The sequence below is a fragment of the Capricornis sumatraensis genome, chromosome 20, assembly GCF_032405125.1.
Source record: "Capricornis sumatraensis isolate serow.1 chromosome 20, serow.2, whole genome shotgun sequence".
In the NCBI taxonomy this organism is placed as follows: Eukaryota; Metazoa; Chordata; class Mammalia; order Artiodactyla; family Bovidae; genus Capricornis; species Capricornis sumatraensis.
Genome location: NC_091088.1, coordinates 47,847,605 through 47,864,637, shown reverse-complemented (window position 1 = coordinate 47,864,637; position 17,033 = coordinate 47,847,605). Strand labels below are relative to the sequence as shown.

At 40.5% G+C, this 17,033-nt stretch overlaps 1 non-coding gene across 1 annotated transcript; it reads right to left on the bottom strand.

Annotated features, from left to right (window-relative positions):
* Positions 1-16,648: 16,648 nt before the first annotated feature.
* LOC138097300 (small nucleolar RNA SNORA70) lies at positions 16,649-16,778 on the bottom strand. Its single transcript, XR_011146495.1, has one exon. It is a non-coding gene; the product is annotated as a small nucleolar RNA SNORA70 (small nucleolar RNA).
* Between the last annotated feature and the right edge of the window lie 255 nt (positions 16,779-17,033).

Sequence of the window (17,033 nt, the reverse complement as noted above, 5' to 3'; positions counted from 1 at the left end):
GTCTGTTTTACTCGTGGTAATGTGTAAAATCAGTCTCCTAATTCTTCCCACCACTGTCCTGTGTCCACGCACACATTCTCTATGTCTGCTCTCATATTCCTGCCTTGCAAATAGGCTTACCTATACCATTTTTCTAAATTACACATATATACTTTAATATACATTTTTTTTCTTTCTGACTTATTTCACTCTGTATGAAAAACTCTAGGTCCATCCGCATCACTACAATTTCATTCCTTTTTATGGCTGAGTAATATTGCCAAGAGACACATGAAAAGATGCTCATCACTAGTTATTAGAGAAATCCAGATCAAAACTACAATGAGGAATCACTTCACACCAGTCAGAATGGCCATCATCAAGAAATCTACAAACAATAAATGCTGGAGAAGGTGTGGAGAAAGGGGAGCCCTCTTGCATCATTGTTGGGAATGTAAATTGATACAGCCACTATATGGAGAAACAATGTGGAGGTTCCTTAAAAAAAATAATAGAGCTAACATATGATCCAGCAATCCCACTAGCTGTCTAGTGGAAGTACTTTGACTGGGCTTATACCGTGAGAGAACCATAATTCAAAAAGACACATATACTCAAATGTTCATTGCAGTATTTACAGTAGCCAGGACGTGGAAACAATCTAGATGTCCATTGACAGGCGAATGGATAAAGGAGAGCACTTTTTAAAGGTAAAGTGTATTTGGCAGAAGTAACTAACAACAGTCTGCCTAACAAGTCAAGAGTTCCTTGCCTGACTGACACCCCATTGTTCCAAAATTCTAGGTTAAATATAATTTTATTTGCTATGGAATTTACAAGGGCATTATGGAAGGACAATTTACCAGTCCATGGAGCTGGTAACTTCATGCCCCTTGCCCAGCATCCCACAGAGCCCTAGCACTTGAGAGTGGGTCATGATAAATAGACCTCTTTTATTTTATGTAGCTTAAATCTAGACATTCTCTCCAGGGTAGAAGAACTCATTCCAAATTATCTTTAGGAAAAAAAAATAGTTTTCTAGATGCAGTGTTCACCTCTCTTAAGGGAATAGGATCTTTTTTAAGTGGAATTTGTTTCCAGAAATTAGTGCTGAGACTCTGTTAAACTGAATTCAACATTCTGCTTCAATCCTTATGTAAAATACTAATTTAGAAAGAATATGTTTTATGAAATGAGGCATGCATGACTCAAAGGATGCAATAAATTGAGTTAGTGATTCAACATTCATAAGGAAGAAATTTGTGTGGGGTTTTAATGCCTTAGATATCTTATCTTTGTTTAGAAACAAAATTAATAGGTCTCAGCAATATTCCATTGGTTTGGGGAGGGCTGGAAGGAGGAAGCTGAGTCCTGGGTTCACCTCCAGAAGTTCCTGATATATCCATTGGAACCCAGTTGACAACAAACAAGTCTTTGCCACCTCTGGGTATTGACATGTTTAGTGTTTTTTGGTTTGTCCCTGTATACTAAGCATGTACTGATTACCATGTACTATGTACTAACACACAGAGAACTAGGTGCCTTCTAAGAAATATTTCTTGAATTTCCAAGTGCCCAAGGCTGCTGTGTGGGGCCCAGGGATACAGCACTTTCCCTCACTCTGCTCAATCCCAGGTGGATGGACCACCAGTAAAAGTATACGTGATATAAGGTCACTAGTGACAGGTGCCAGGATGAAAACAAAGACATATGAGGGCCCCAGAAGTGATGGGGGCAGGCAGGGAGGCTTCTCTGAGAATCCCCTCTGGAGACAAAGTCATGAAGAAGTGCACTGGGGTTGGGGCGCAGTCCAGGCAGAGGCTGTCTGGGCTCCTTCAAGGTGGCTGGAGTGAGATGGGTGGGACAGAGATGGGTGGATGAGCCTAGAGGACAGGAAAGCTCAGACGACAGTGGCCTTGTGGGGTCTACAAGAGGAAATGTGATGGGAAGTCCTTTGAAAAGTGTACTAGCATGATCTTTAGATCTTTGCTAGATTGAAACTCAGGCCAAACAGTTTGAGAGCCGATAGCATCTTTTAAGGACCACTCCTGCACAAATGGGAGCCAGGCAGGCAGGGGAATCAGGAAAGAAAAGGGAGTATGAAGCCAGGGAGGGGGAGAGGCATCAGCAGATGCGAGCTCTGGCTCAGGCTTTCTGTAGAAGGTGGCCTTTCTCTCGAATCACAGAGGAGGGCAGCCCCAGAGAGAGTGTGTCCACACACACATGGCATCAGATGAGGCTTCCTCAGATCATTACGGGCATGTATGTGTTTGACATTTTTTTCAGCTTTTCCCTGGACAGCAAATTCACATGCTCAATTTTTGGTGCTAAATAAGAACTCTAGAAATCCTGCCTGCTCAAGCAGATTGGATATCTGGACTTACTGGACAGCCTCTGTGGTCTTCCCTTCCCTTCGTGGGCAGGGAACACACGTCCAGTCCAGCTGAGTGTCTCTGCATGTTGAATCCATGAGTTTTCATATGCATCCCATTGGTAACTGGGCATCAGGGGAGCAACACTGGCTGTGGGTGAGTAACATGCCCCTTGGCTTATCCACCCACCTTTTCCTTTTCCAGTGAGTCAGGCTGGCTCAGAGCAGGAGCAGAAGGGGGTCGTGTCCTTCTGCATCAGTAGGGTAGTGCTGTGGGGCTGGGTGGCCTCTGGATTCTGACAATATCAGTGTGCTGGCACTCTTCCTGTTTCTTGGCCTCTAGCAGATGCCGACCACCGAGGGGATGCTGACTGGAGGCCTCCCAGCACCCTGCACCCGTGTTATTACGGCAAACTTAAGAGTAGTAAATAAAAGGAACAAACGAAATAAAAACACAAAATGAAAAAATAATTAAAACAATAACTATTCCATTCATTCTGAGCACATCATCCAAGATTGCATTAGAAAAAACTACAATAAAAACATGCTTTTAATCTGATAGTAAAAAAGCCCAATAAAATAAAAATGAGCTCCATTAATGAAAATAATGGCTCCTACCCCAGCCAGTTAAAATGCTGAGCTTATGTGTTTTGGGGTTTGGGGGAGCTGAGGACTGTTGTTTTTTTCTCTGCTGCTGGTGATAGATTTGCTTTTGTTACATACTGAGATGGCCCCAGCTAATTAGTATTGCTTAATATGGAATCTTACCTTTTGTATGAGGCCCAAAGAAATTGTGTAGGAAGACAACCAATTCCTGGGGAAATGAGTGAAAAAACTGTGCTCTATTTAAGGTTTGGACTTCAGTAAGGAACTCAGATAGGTAGCTCTGTGTGTGTGTGTGTGTGTGTGTGTGTGTGTGTGTGTGTGTGTGTGTGTTTCTGCCTCTTCTCTTTTTCCCTTAATCCCCCCCACCCACTCTCCTCATTACTTCAATTTGCTTCTGTCCTTTTTAGGGAATGACTTTAATTTTCTTGCACATGACAGGTAAGCCCCACCTCAGACTCTTTTGGGGTGAAATGGAAGTATAAATAGATAAGTCCATGATAATAGGAGACCTCAGCAAGACCCTTTTCCTTTCTAGAAAATTGAGCGGCTTTGCTCAGAACTTCCTCCCACGCTGTGCCTCCGTGAATCCCTGAATCTGTGTATCCACCGTCCTGAATGGCCACCTCACAGTGGCCTTCTCCTGGACTCTCTCCTCCATTCCTCTCTAGCATGCATTATGTGCTATAATTTGTAATTGCTTGTATGTTTACTTGCTTCCTTCTGAATCTGTTGACAGTAGCTGCAAAATAAATGACACCACTCACAGGCCACGTCTTGACCTCTAAAGACTTCGCTGAGGGCCAACCTCACCAAACACAGAATAGAACTCGTTCAAAGAAACTCTCGTCCATTTAATCAACTCCTCTGCTGCCCTCCCAAGCCCCTGATGCGATGACTACAAGTACTTATTTGTTCAAATGAATATTAACATTGTAATTTAGTACCTAATTATGCTTCTCTAGTCATAACTGGAAATGTGGTATTAAAATCCTTACATGCTCTTTGGCTATCAGCATGTACCTTTGTCAATATTCTGGAATTGCTGGAGATTTCTTTAATGTACAATCTTTGCGCTCATATCTCTCCCTGTCTCCGATCCTCCCTCGCCGCTACAGATTTACTTTCTGTCGTTGCTGGCTATGTCGAGCTCTGTGGTCTTGCTTGAATAAAATAGGATGTCTTAGAGTTCAGCTCCTTCCTAAAGAAGTGTGTGCATAGCTGCTATTCGAATGGCTTCGTCTTTCATTTGATAATAGTACCAGCCCCAGAGTGTAAGATTTTAGGATGCTATCATGGGGAAAACCCCACCAGCATTCAAGCATCATGCCTGCCACATAATAAGTGCTCAATAAAGTTTGCTTAATTAATAATTCTCATCTTGTCTCTTATTTCTAGCCCAGTACTGCTCAGTCTTGGCTGCACATAAGAAAACATGTATCTTTAAAAAAAATCCTCATGCCTCATCTCATGTCAGAACGATGAAATCCGTGCCTCTACGAATGGGGCTTCCAGATGGTTCCAACAGGCAGGGAGGATTGAGATCCCTGCTCCAGGCAGAGCCAACATATGTATGCTTTAAAGAGCCACTGTTCTGTCTATGATCAGTTCCAGTGTATAGCAGCCATTGGCAAATGATGGAAAACTTAGTTTCTGCTTGGAACTGTTCTATGAACGGATTAGACATCTCCCTTTGAGTGGTGGGGGAGGAAGTGATGGAGGCTTTATATTCAAAAAATTATTTTTGAAAAGAGATTGTTGTATTTAAAAAGAATGTCCTGGTAGGAATTATTTGTGTCTGCAAAGATGTTTGCTCTAACTTTCTAGTGTTTTGTGCAAATTTTCCCATAAGAGAGTCTTGTTGGCAGGACTAGGTGTCCACTCACCAGGATGCACATGGCTCATAACCAACAGCCTTACTGTTAAGCGTACCATCCAGGGCTTCTGCTTTGAAAACATCTATTTGCAAATGGGAAAAAAAGAAACACAACAACTGATATGTCTAAGTCACCTTCTAAAAAACACATGCATTTTTTTGACAGTCGTGTTTAGAAATAGATTTGTTGAGCAAAGAGGACCCAAGTGCCGGAGGATCACATGGTAGCATGCGGGTTGCATGGACCTCCTTTAGCCAGATTCCTTGCCTTACCAAGAATCTTCACCCATGTCCTTGTATGCCCTAGATAGCCATCTTACCATGGCAGAGTGAAATTCCCCAAATGCTGGACGCAGCCTTGTTATCTTTAGCCATGAGCTCTAACACCAGATCAAGTCAGGAAAACACCACTAAGTGGATTTGGTTAAAGGCATCCCATGCATGAACCTTTGCACAATTTGAGCTGATTCTGCCCAGGACCATACTTTAGGAACAGTTTTACTTCTTCCTCTATCTGTATGACATTTCTTGCCTTATTGCCATGGCTACAACTTTCAGTACTCAATTGGATGAGTGGTAAGGGGGAAACGTGCTGCCTTTGTTCCCTGTCTTAGAGTATAAGCATTCCATATTTCTCCAGAAGTATGGTGTTAGCTGTTGTGGATGCTCTTGATAAAGTTGGGAAAGTTCCCTTCTGTTTCTGCTTTGCTGAAAGTGTTGTGTGTTGAATTTTGTCAAATGTGTTATTTGCATCAATTGATATGATTATGCAATTTTTTTCTTTAGCATGTTGATATGGCATATTCATTGATAGATTTTTGAATGTGGAACCATCTTGCATAACTTAAATCAATCCAACATGCTCATGTGTCTAATTTCTTTTTTTATAACGCTGGGTTCATTTGCTCATATTTTGTTGAAGATTTTGGTGCTTAAAGTCATAAGAAACAATAGTCTATCATTGCCTTATTTTTACTTATTTATTTGGCCACACTGGGTCTTAATTTTAACACATGGGATCTTAGATCTTCATTGTGGCATGCCGGATCTTCAGTCGTAGCATGCAAATTCTTAGTTGTAGCATGCAAATTCTTAGTTGTGGCATGAGGAATCTAGCTTCCTGACCTGTGATTGAACCCAAGCCCCCTGTATTGGGAGCACAGAGTCTTAGTCACAATGACTAAGTCAAAATAATTGTCTTATTTTGCACTGTATCTGTATAGTTCTAGTATTAAGGTAAATAAAATAACTTTGGAGGTACTTCTTCCTCTTCTATGTTCTGGAAAAGATTGTATCAATTTTTGTTAATTCCTTTAAAAAAATTTTTTTATTTTACTTTACAATACTGTATTGGTTTTCCGTACATCAACATGAATCCATCACGGGTGCACATGAGTTCCCAATCCTGAACCCCCTCCCACCTCCCTCCCTATACCATCTCTCTGGGTCATCCCAGTGCACCAGCCCCAAGCATCCTGTATCCTGCATCTAACCTAGACTGGTGATTCATTTCTTACATGATATTATACATGTTTCAATGCCATTCTCCCAAATCATCCCACCCTCTTCCTCTTCCACAGAGTCCAAAAGTCTGTCTATACATCTGTGTCTCTTTTGCTGTCTCTCATACAGGGTTATCATTACCATTTTTCTAAATTCCATATATATGTGTTAGTATACTGCATTGGTGTTTTTCTTTCTGGCCTACTTCACTCTGTATAATTGGCTCCAGTTTCATCCACCTCATTAGAACTGATTCAAATGTATTCTTTTTAATGGCTGAGTAATACTCCATTGTGTATATATATACCACAGCTTTCTTATCCATTCGTCCACTGATGGACATCTAGGTTGCTTCCATGTTAATTCCTTTTTAAATATTTGATAGAATTTTTCCATTGAAACCAAATATTTCTGTTTAAAAATATTTGTAATGACAAATTCAATCTAGTTAATCATTATAGAACTAATTGGGTTATCTATTTCACTTGGTTTTGGTAGTTTGTGGTTTTCAAATATCAGTCCATTTCTTTCAAGTTGCTAAATTTCTGAGTAATAAGTTGTTCCTTCTACTCCACACTTAATCTTTTAATGGCTGTGGGATCTGTTGTAATATTCCTTTTCATCCTTGATTTCGATGATTTGTGTCTTTTCTCTTTTCATCTTGGTTAGTCTTGAAAGAGGTTTATGATTAAAAGAAAAAAAAATTTAAGGGCCAGCTTTGTGTTTTACTGATGTTTTTTCCTACTGTTTCTGGTTTTCAGTTTCATTGATTTCCGCTGTAATCTTCATTATTTTCTCCTTATTGCTTGCTTTGTGTTTACTTTGCTCTTCTTTTTCTGTTTTCTTGAGGTAAGAACTTAGATTACAGATTTGAGAATTTTCCTCTTTTCTAATGTATTTAGTGCTATAAATTTCTCTCGCAGCACTGTTTTAGCTGCACACCACATATCTTGATATGCTATAGTTTCATTTTTATTCAACTGTACATATTTTAAATTTCTGTTGCAATTTCATCTTTGGCCCATGCAATGTTTAGACGTGTGTGGTTTAATTTTGAAGTGTGAGGTTAAGGGAGAATTTTGTTGGTTTCTTGAAATAGAAAATTGCCAGGTTGGCTTCTGAGCAGGTAATATGAAATGAGTGTTCAGGTGTTTTTTATAACTTTTGAGAAATATAGAAAAATATAAGAGACGTAACTATCTGAGTTATATCCACAGCCCAAACACAGGCAGTTATTAAGTAAGGTTATGGTTACACCATCCTTTGCTGAAAGTGGTCTCTTTTGGCTATTGATGTTTAGATAATTGCCTCTGCTTCTCACTTTGTGGGAGGGTGACAACATTCGGAGGAGGAGGAGGAGGAAGAGGAAGATGAAGATGTTCCGAGACACTTAGTTCGTTCCCTGCCCTTATCCATTATCTATCCATCCACCTGTCCACTGATTTTTCTATCTATCTGTTTTTATCACACTTGCCAAGCTCATTATCACATGAGGATCTTTACATTTGCTCTTCCTCTTTTTAGAAAGCTCTTTCTCTGAAGTTTTATTTGGCTATCTTCTTTTTGTCCTCTCTTCAACAAAGTCTTTCCTAATCATTCTAACTAAGGTAATTCCCTCTTATTTACTATTAACATCATCTTTTAAGATACTCTTCCCTCTTTGAAATCATCTTCTTTATTTTTATCCACTTATTTATTTTCAATCTTCCGTGCCAGAATACAAGTTTCCTGAGGGCAGAGACATTATTTATTTTGTTTCCCAGTGTATTATCAAGACATAGACTGACATATATACAGCTGACAGTTCATATGCAACTCTTTATTAATAAAATTAATAAAGGTTACTTTTCTGACTATGTAAGGTAGTGAGTAAAAGTACAGACTCTGCAACCAGACGGCCTGCATTTAATTCTACTTATGCAAACTTGGGAATAGCATGCAACGACCTTGGGCAAGATATTTATCATTTCTGTGCCTCAGTGGTCTCATGAAACGGAAATGGTAGGAATAGCATGAAATGAGAATAGTACACAACTCATAGAATTATCATTGTCAGGAGGATTAATAAATTAGAATTTGAAAAAGGTACAGTGCCTAAAATAGCATCTGGCAACTTTATGCATTTTAAAACAATAACAGCTACTAAATAATACCTAAGGGCCAGTGTTTGAAAATAAAATAAAAAATAATAAATGCAACTACAACCAAAGAAAGCAATTCTTACCTTGAATTTCAAGTGTAGTGAGTACTTCTGAGAGATTCTCAAATCCTAGTTAGGTACTCATGAAGAAAAGAAGCCAATGGACTTGACCGTATCACTAACTGTCTTGATGATCTTGAGCTGATTCAGAACCTTCTCTGAATCTTTTTTTTTTTAATTGAAGTATAACTGAGTTTAATGTGTTAATTTTTCTGTACAGTAGAGTGATTCAGTTATATTATATATACATTCTTTCTTATATTCTTTGCCATTATGATTTAGCACAGGATATTGAATTCCCTGTGCTACACAGTAAGACCTTGTTGTTCATCCATCCTATATATAATAGTTGGCATTTGCTAACTCCAAACTCCCAGTCCTTCCCTCTCCCACCCCGCTTCCCCCTTTGCAAGCATAAGTCTGCAGAACCTTCTCTGAGTCTTAATCCCTCATCTAGGAAAATTAAGGTTTGTACTAGAGCATCCCTAAGGAGCTCTCAGATTTAACTTTTGCAATCTCCACTTTCCAGGATGTGAGTGGTTGAAGAGTCCCCACTGTCTTGTGTCTGGCTCCAGGCTGGTCATGTGTAGGAAGGAGAGTCTGGGCTGTACTGGAGGCTCCTGGAGGCAGGATACTTGCCTCTGCATGGGACCTCCCTAAAGCAGGACTTCCCAACTTGCTGCTTTGCCAGACCCCATGATTGCAGACAACCACAGCATTGAAAGTGGCCTCAGCCTTCTGACAGTCTGGTCGGAAGGCTCACAGCCATGACCCAGAAGCCAGTCTCTGGGAGCCACCCTACAGTTTCAACCTTTGTTTTGATGAGTGAGTCGGGGCAAAAGGCATTCCTGTGTACACACACAAGGCATTAATGATAATAAATACTAAGCTCCTGGCAATTATACCCAGTGAGGTGTAAGGTCAGGATGACGATGGTGGTACTGGAGAGAAGGTGAGTGGCAGAGCCAGGAGTGAGTACCACTTACTGCAAGATTAATTGCCTGTCAGAGCAGAGCTGTCACTCACTCTCACTGGGCCCAGGGTGTAGAATTGTGAGGCCTGTCAGTTTCCTTGGACAGGGAAGTGGGAGGTGTCTGATGGGGACAACCTGCCCAACCCTCCACTTGAGGCCCCGTGTCCCTAAGCTTGAGCTTGTGGAACAGCACATCTGCCCATGGGACAAGCAGAAGCCTCCTTTCTGCCTTTGATGACACAGACTGGGTCAGAAGTGCCTCCCCTGGAGGGCTCGCCAGGGTGGCCAGGGAGACAGAGGCATGAGTTGCTAAGGATGTGGCCCAGCCCACACAGACCCCTAGTTCTGTGTCAGGAGCCCTAAGTCCTGGCCCAGATTCCTCCACTTGCTCATCCTGAGACCTTAGAAACTCACATAATCTCACTGTGGTAGATTCTATTGCCAAGCATTGACTAATTTCTTTTACTAACAATTAGAACCAGAAATCTCTTCCATTCCCCATCACAGGTCCTTCACCACTCCCACCCCACATGTATATCCACAATGGGAATTCTAAGGCACACACAAGCAGTCATATTTTTAGTATTTGAGCTTCCAAGGGTCAATGAATGTGTACTCAGTTGCTCATTAGTGTCTGACTCTTTGCAACCTCAGGGACGGTAGCCTACCAGGCTATTCTGTCCAAGGGATTACTCACTTAAGAATACTGGAATGGGTTGCCATTTCCTACTCCAGGGGATCTTCCTAACCCAGGGATTGAACTTGCATTTCCTGCATCTGCTGCATTGGCAGGCAGATTCTTTACCACTGAGCAACCTGGGAAGCCTCCAAGGGTCCATATTTTGACCTAAAAATAAGTGTAGAAGACTACTTGCTGACTCAACTCTCAGTTGAGTGGAGGAGGTGACCACTCTCCCTGGGATGAGCAAGAGTGCTCTGACAAACAGCCATGACATCCACCCACTTTCGGGCTGAGTAGAACCCCAGAGGGATTGGGGCAAACAGCCACGGCATCCAGCCACTTCCGGGCTGAGTATTGGGGGATCTAAGAACAGATGATCTCTGGGCCTTACTTCCTGAGCAGGGTCTCCAAAGTGGAAGGCCCAAACTGGCCCTGCACCTTGACAAGTGTTGATTGCAGTGAAACAAGGCTGGTAACTACGTGATTTCAGCAGAGCAGGAGAACCCCAGCTTCCTGCCTTTCCCTAGGCGTGTGGGGAGTAGCCACCTTTCCAGAACCCCAAGAAGGTCTCAGATGATAGTGGAGAGCTGGCTCTTGATCCTGTTGGGTGAGGGGATCCTACAATGTACTGCAACAGTGTGGACATGGCATCGGGCAGAAGATGGGAGATGTAGATGTCTGTGCATTGGTGTTTGAGTGAGTGAGACATCAACAAAGAGCAGAGCAAGGCAGTTCAACAAATGTGCATGGGCAGAGGCTGACCAAAGTCTAAAAGCTGCCATCTCCCTCCACCCTAATGCCCAGGAAGAAAGAGAAACGGGAAATCCTAAGTGGCTGAACTTAAGTCTGAACTGACAACTGACTCAGAATTTAGGATCACGGAAGAATGAAGTTGAGTTAAACATTATCAACTAACCAGGAAGGACCATGATAGAGAGCCGGATGGACTTTCCAGTCCAGATCAAAGTGTGTTGGTGACTTTCTGAACATACCTGTGTTTGAGCTCCTCTGGCCAGGTGAGGATCAGAATCACCTGGGGCATTCTGAAGTACCATGCCTGGGCAACGTCTCAGGGAGTCTGATGAAGTGGATCTGGGTTACCGTGTCTCACCTGAGTGCAGTGGCCTGGCAAGGTCACTCCTGGCAAAGTCAGAAGCCACTTCTCAGTGTGATTGCAACATAGCAATGGCCACTCCTGAGGGACAGGTGAGGTCTTGACATGGCTGAAACTCACTTCTATTTCTGCTCAGAGGGATGGACAAAGATGCTTTCCCCACTGACCTGGCTGTTTCACAGACTTCAGTAGAATGAAACACCTTCATTGTGCTTGGGAAGCGATGGGGGTTCAGAATAAAGACTTCCTTTCAGCTCCAGCAGAAGAATTTAGCTTCTTTGGATAGACTGAGCTCCCTGTTAGTTGAGGCTGATTGTCTAATCTTGAGGTAAGGGGTTCAAGCAGAAGCAGAAGAAGTTGGACCCACGCCCCCTTGAAGCCTGAATTTCTAAGGCTCTATGACCAGAGGTTCAGTGATAGGCTTGAGGGAATCTGGCAGTGGTCAACGGTGTCCAACAGTGTCATCCCTCCTTGCCTGGACTGTAGTATTTGGAGCATCTGCTGGGACAGGTATGTTTACACCTGGGTGTGGTAGTTGCTTGCCTTGTCTTTTGCTTTTGATTTTTTGATAGAAGGTTTTAAAATTATATGAAGTAGAACCTATCATCGGAGAAGGTGATGGCATCCCACTCCAGTACTCTTGCCTGGAAAATCCCATGGACTGTAGCCTACCAGGCTTTTCAGTCCATGGCGTCGCGAAGAGTCGTACACGACTGAGCGACCTCACTTTCACTTTTCATTTTCATGCATTGGAGAAGGAAATGGTAACCCACTCCAGTGTTCTTGCCTGGAGAATCCCAGAGACGGCAGAGCCTGGTGGGCTGTCGTCTATGGGGTCGCACAGAGTCGGACACGACTGAAGAGACTTAGCTTAGCAGAACCTATCATATTTGCCTCAGGAGTTTGCTGTTGTGGGGGCAGTGGTAGTGATTGACCCTGTATTCTGAGAAACTCCCCAGAAGTACAGGGAGACAGAACAGAACACAGGGCTTCTACCAGAGTTGACTCATGCATCTGCTCAAATGTTGTTTATTATCTTCTGCAAATTTTCTCTTCATGATTCCTCCTTATTTTTTTCCCCCAAATTGGCCTGTTTGTCTTTTTCTAATTAGTTTGCATGAATTTTTGTATGTATGGAAATTAACCTTATTACAAATATTATTTTCTAGCTTTATCATTTGTATGTTGACTTGTATTTTGCCAAACAAATGCCTTATATTTTTATAGGGTTAGATATAACTCTCAACTTTTTAAATAAAACATAAAGAAGAATATTTTATTTATTTATTTTAGAAAAAATAAATAAGATATTAGAAATAAATAAGAATGAGTTCTATGACAAACTAGAGGGCTGAGATGGGGGTGGGAGGTGGGAGGGAGGTTCAAAAGGCAGGGAACACATATACCTATGGCTGATTCAAGTTGATATATGGCGGAAACCAACATAATATTGTAAAGAAATTATCCTCCAATTAAAAATAAATAAAAAATGAATTTCCATTCTTATTATTTAGAAAGGTGATAGTAACACCTGGATTGTATGAATCATCTTCTGATTTTCTGGTAAAACTTCTTTGTTTTATTTGAACCTTTAAGCTGGTTGAAATTTATTTTTTGCCTCTGATTGTGGGATGTGAAGTTGCTCAGTTGTGTCCGACTCTCTGCCACCCCATAGACTGTAGCCTGCCAGGCTCCTCAGTTCATGGGATTTTCCACGCAAGAATACTGAAGTAGGTTGCCATTTCCTTCTCCAGGGGATCTTCCCGACCCAGGGATCAAACCCGGGTCTCCCGCACTGCAGGCAGACTCTTTGCCATCTGAGCCACTGGGATAAAAGTCTTTTAAATTTTATTTCATTTGGATAACCAGTTTTTCCAGCATTATTGAGTAAATGCTTCCTTGATAACTCAGTTTGTAGAGAATCTGCCTGCAATTCAGGAGACCCTGCTTTAATTCCTGGGTGGGGAAGAGCCACTGGAGAAGGGATAGGCTACCCACTCCAGTATTTTGGGGCTTCCCTTGTGGCTCAGCTGGTAAAGAATCCTCCTGCAATGTGGGAGACCTGGATTCGACCCCTGGGTTGGGAAGATCCCCTGAAGAAGGGAAAGGCTACCCACTCTAGTATTTTGGCCTGGAGAACTCCATGGACTGTATAGCCTATGGGGTTGTGAAGAGTCAGACATGTCTGAGTGACTTTCACATTGCTTAAATGGTCCATTTTTCACATTGAATAAAACACTGTCTTTGTCCGATATGAATTTCACACCAATGGGGATCAAATTCTGGCTTTTTAATTAATTTCCAAGAATCTATTTTCCTATTCATATGTCAAGATTATGTTGATTTTCATTATAATGGCTTTTGAGAAGATTCTGAGAAGTCATAAAGTAAGTCTCCACACACCTTTTCCCCCTACATTTTTGGAGCAAGTTTTAGGCATATTCATCTATTAATATGTGAATTCAAAAATAAGTTAGCCTTTTAAAATTCCAGTTGGAATTGCATTAAGTTTATAGATTAATTTTAAAAGAATATATATATATATATATATATATATACACACACACACATACATATATAATATCATCTCATCCAAGAGCCTGGTACACTTTTCTAGGCATTTGGCTTTGTTTTCCTCTTTTCATGACAACTTAATATTTGAGTCATATGCATCCTGTGACTGTCCTGTTAAATTTATTCTTTAATGTTTTTCATTTTTGTTGTAAATGGAATGATTTTTCCTAATTCCATTTGAAGTACTTAATACTAAGTAAAATTGCTATTGACTTTTACATATTTAGCTTATATATAGTTACCTTACAATTGTTTCATTACTTGTAGTGGGGTTTTTTCTTCTTGCCTGTTGAAATATTGCAGGTTGTCTAGGTATACAACAGCAAAAAGATAAATTTGCTTGTATATTTTGATGTTTGTAGCCATCATTTCCACTTTGTGCTTTGCATCGTCTAGAACTGCCCTATCCAGTATCGTAGCCATTGACCACATCTGGTTATTAGAATTTAAATTAAGCAAAAGTAAAATTCAGTCCCTCTGTCACACTAGCCACATTTCAATTGCTCAGTAGTCACATATGACTAGGGGTTATCATACTGGATAGCACAGAATAGAGAATATTTCCACCAGTGCAGAAATTTCTATTAGACAGCACAATGCTAGAGCATTCAAGAAAATTGTATGATGATAATAGTTGTAGTGGTGACTTCTGGATAATCCTTGATTTTAATTGAAATGTCTCATTATTTTTCTTCTTAAAGTCATTCAATAGTCAAGGAAATATAACTTAGATTAATCATGAGATTTTATATTTTAAAAAAAGACCTATTATCAACTAATATTGGTAGGCATGGGGAAAAAGGATGGTCTCAAAGTTGCTGGTGAAAATGTAGTATTATAACCCTTTGGGCAAGCAGTCTGGTAACATTTAGGAATATACATGTTATTCCTGTGATTATCCTTCAGTAAAATGACCCCTTAGAAATGAAATGACTAATACATAAGGACAGACTCGTGTACAAGGGTGTTTACTACAGTGTTGTTTGCATGGGTCAGAAATTGAAAACAGAGTAAATTTTGCAACCAGAATGGCTAAAGAAGGTGAGGTATGGCTCTACCATGGCATAGCATGCCGCAATTGACAAGGAGGAGTTGGAGCTATATTCAGTGACTTTGAGGAATTGGTGAGTAGGAAAAATAAAATGCAGAAAAGTGTGTAAGATACATCATTTTTGTAAGTCAAACAATGAAAAATACTCCAAAGAGTAGCTGCATATGAATGACATAAATATGTAAATAAGATTATATAGAGTTCTTTGTATAGGTGTGTATAGGATGTATGAATATGGGGAAACTTACAGGTTGTTAACATGGGTTATCCGGCAGAGCAGATATGGGATGTGGTTTTGTAAGAGAATGAGTGCAGGGAGGGCATGGTAATATTATTTATGCAAAAAAATATGCATATATGTGCATGAATAAAAAAATCTATAAATGAAGAGATGGCTCCATTGATTAATAATACTCATTTCAAGGTTGTGTGACTTCAGATGACTCCTACCTTTTTTGGTGATTTTAATATATTGTTGAATTCTATGCAGAGAGCAAGTAAGCCAAGTTAGAAACAGCAGAACTCTTTTATTATAGAACCCTTCACCCAAATGCTTAGCACAATGCCCGGCAATCACTATGTGCAGAGAAAATAAAAAAAACTAAAAACCCCAAAACCCAAAGGTTTTAGTTTTGACACTATTCTTTGAAATTGATCTACATCCCAAAGTTAGACACTTACTTTATTTCCTGATATTAAAAATTATATATATCATATTATTTAATTCAGTTCACTTCAGTAGAGATTTAAAAAAATTAAGCCCATCATTTTCCTTCTCAGATGAAAAAAAAAATCTCATTTAATGTATGATTTTAAAATACATTAATTTTTGAAAATTAAATAGGATTTTAAATTAGATTTGAATTGCATTCTCTTTTCTGAGAAGTTCTTGTAAAATTCCGTACTCCTTTCTTCAAAACATGCCCAGCACCCCCAACAAAATAAATGCACACATACGTGCACAGACACACAATCCAGACTGGAAATTATTAGCCAAACTTGTGGAGTAAAAGCAATTTCCCCTCATTATTTTCTTCTTCTTAACTTTTTCTGGCATTATCAGTCATTTATCTTTCCAGATAAATTTTAAAAACATTTTGTCAAGTTTCATATTTCTTCCCCTGCAAAACTTGCTAGTATTTTGTTTAGGACTGTATAAATCCAATATATTAATTTGGAAAGAATTAGCATTTTTGCAATGTTCTATCTTCTTATCCAGAAATTTGCATTTTTCCCTAAAAAAAATATCTTGCAAGCTTTCTTTATATATTTAAGACTCTTTAAAATTCAGAGTTTTTTTTTTGACAGAAAAGTAAGATGTATTGGTGGGCCTGAGTAAGGAGGAGACAATGCTGAAGCTCTCATGAATACAGGGCCTGCCATTTGTCTAGGGAGCCACCCTTAGGGGTGTATCTGACCCCATAGCCCTTGAGATGAGCTGCTTATCTGCCGCCATGTTTTCAAATTCATCCACATTAAACTTAGTAAATCCCCACTTCTCTTGGAGATGAAGATCTTCTGGAGGCCAGGAAACTTGAACTTGGCCCTCCCTGGGGCCTCAGTCACATGCTCCTTGTTCTGCAGCTTGTTATGGATGGACATTATGACTCAGCCAAAGTGGATCCTGGCCTCTGTGCCCTGAGGCTTTCTAAAGGTGCTGCCTATACCTGTCTGGAGCCTGGACTGGGGACCGCATGCTGGTCATGAGTATCTGCTGGAAAGGGCTATCTCCAAGTCTCTTAGCACAGCCGGTATAAGCAACAGGCTACATACACTACCGAGGAGCCATTGCATGTTGCAGTACGTTGGGCCTCCACGGGGAAATGAACATGGTTGGCTTAATTGGCTGCAAAGAAAATTCATGTTTATTGAGTGTACATACGGCAAAATTCACCCTTTATAGGTGAACCATTCTTCAGCTTTTGACAAATATATGCATTTATGTAACCATCACTGCAGTCAAGATAAAGAATATTTGAAAGTGAAATTTACTCAGTCATGTCCTACTCTTTGCGACCCCATGTGGGCAGCTGTTCCCTTCTCCAGGGAATCTTCCCAACCCAGGGATCAAATCCCAGTCTCCTGCATTGTGGGTGGATTCTTTACC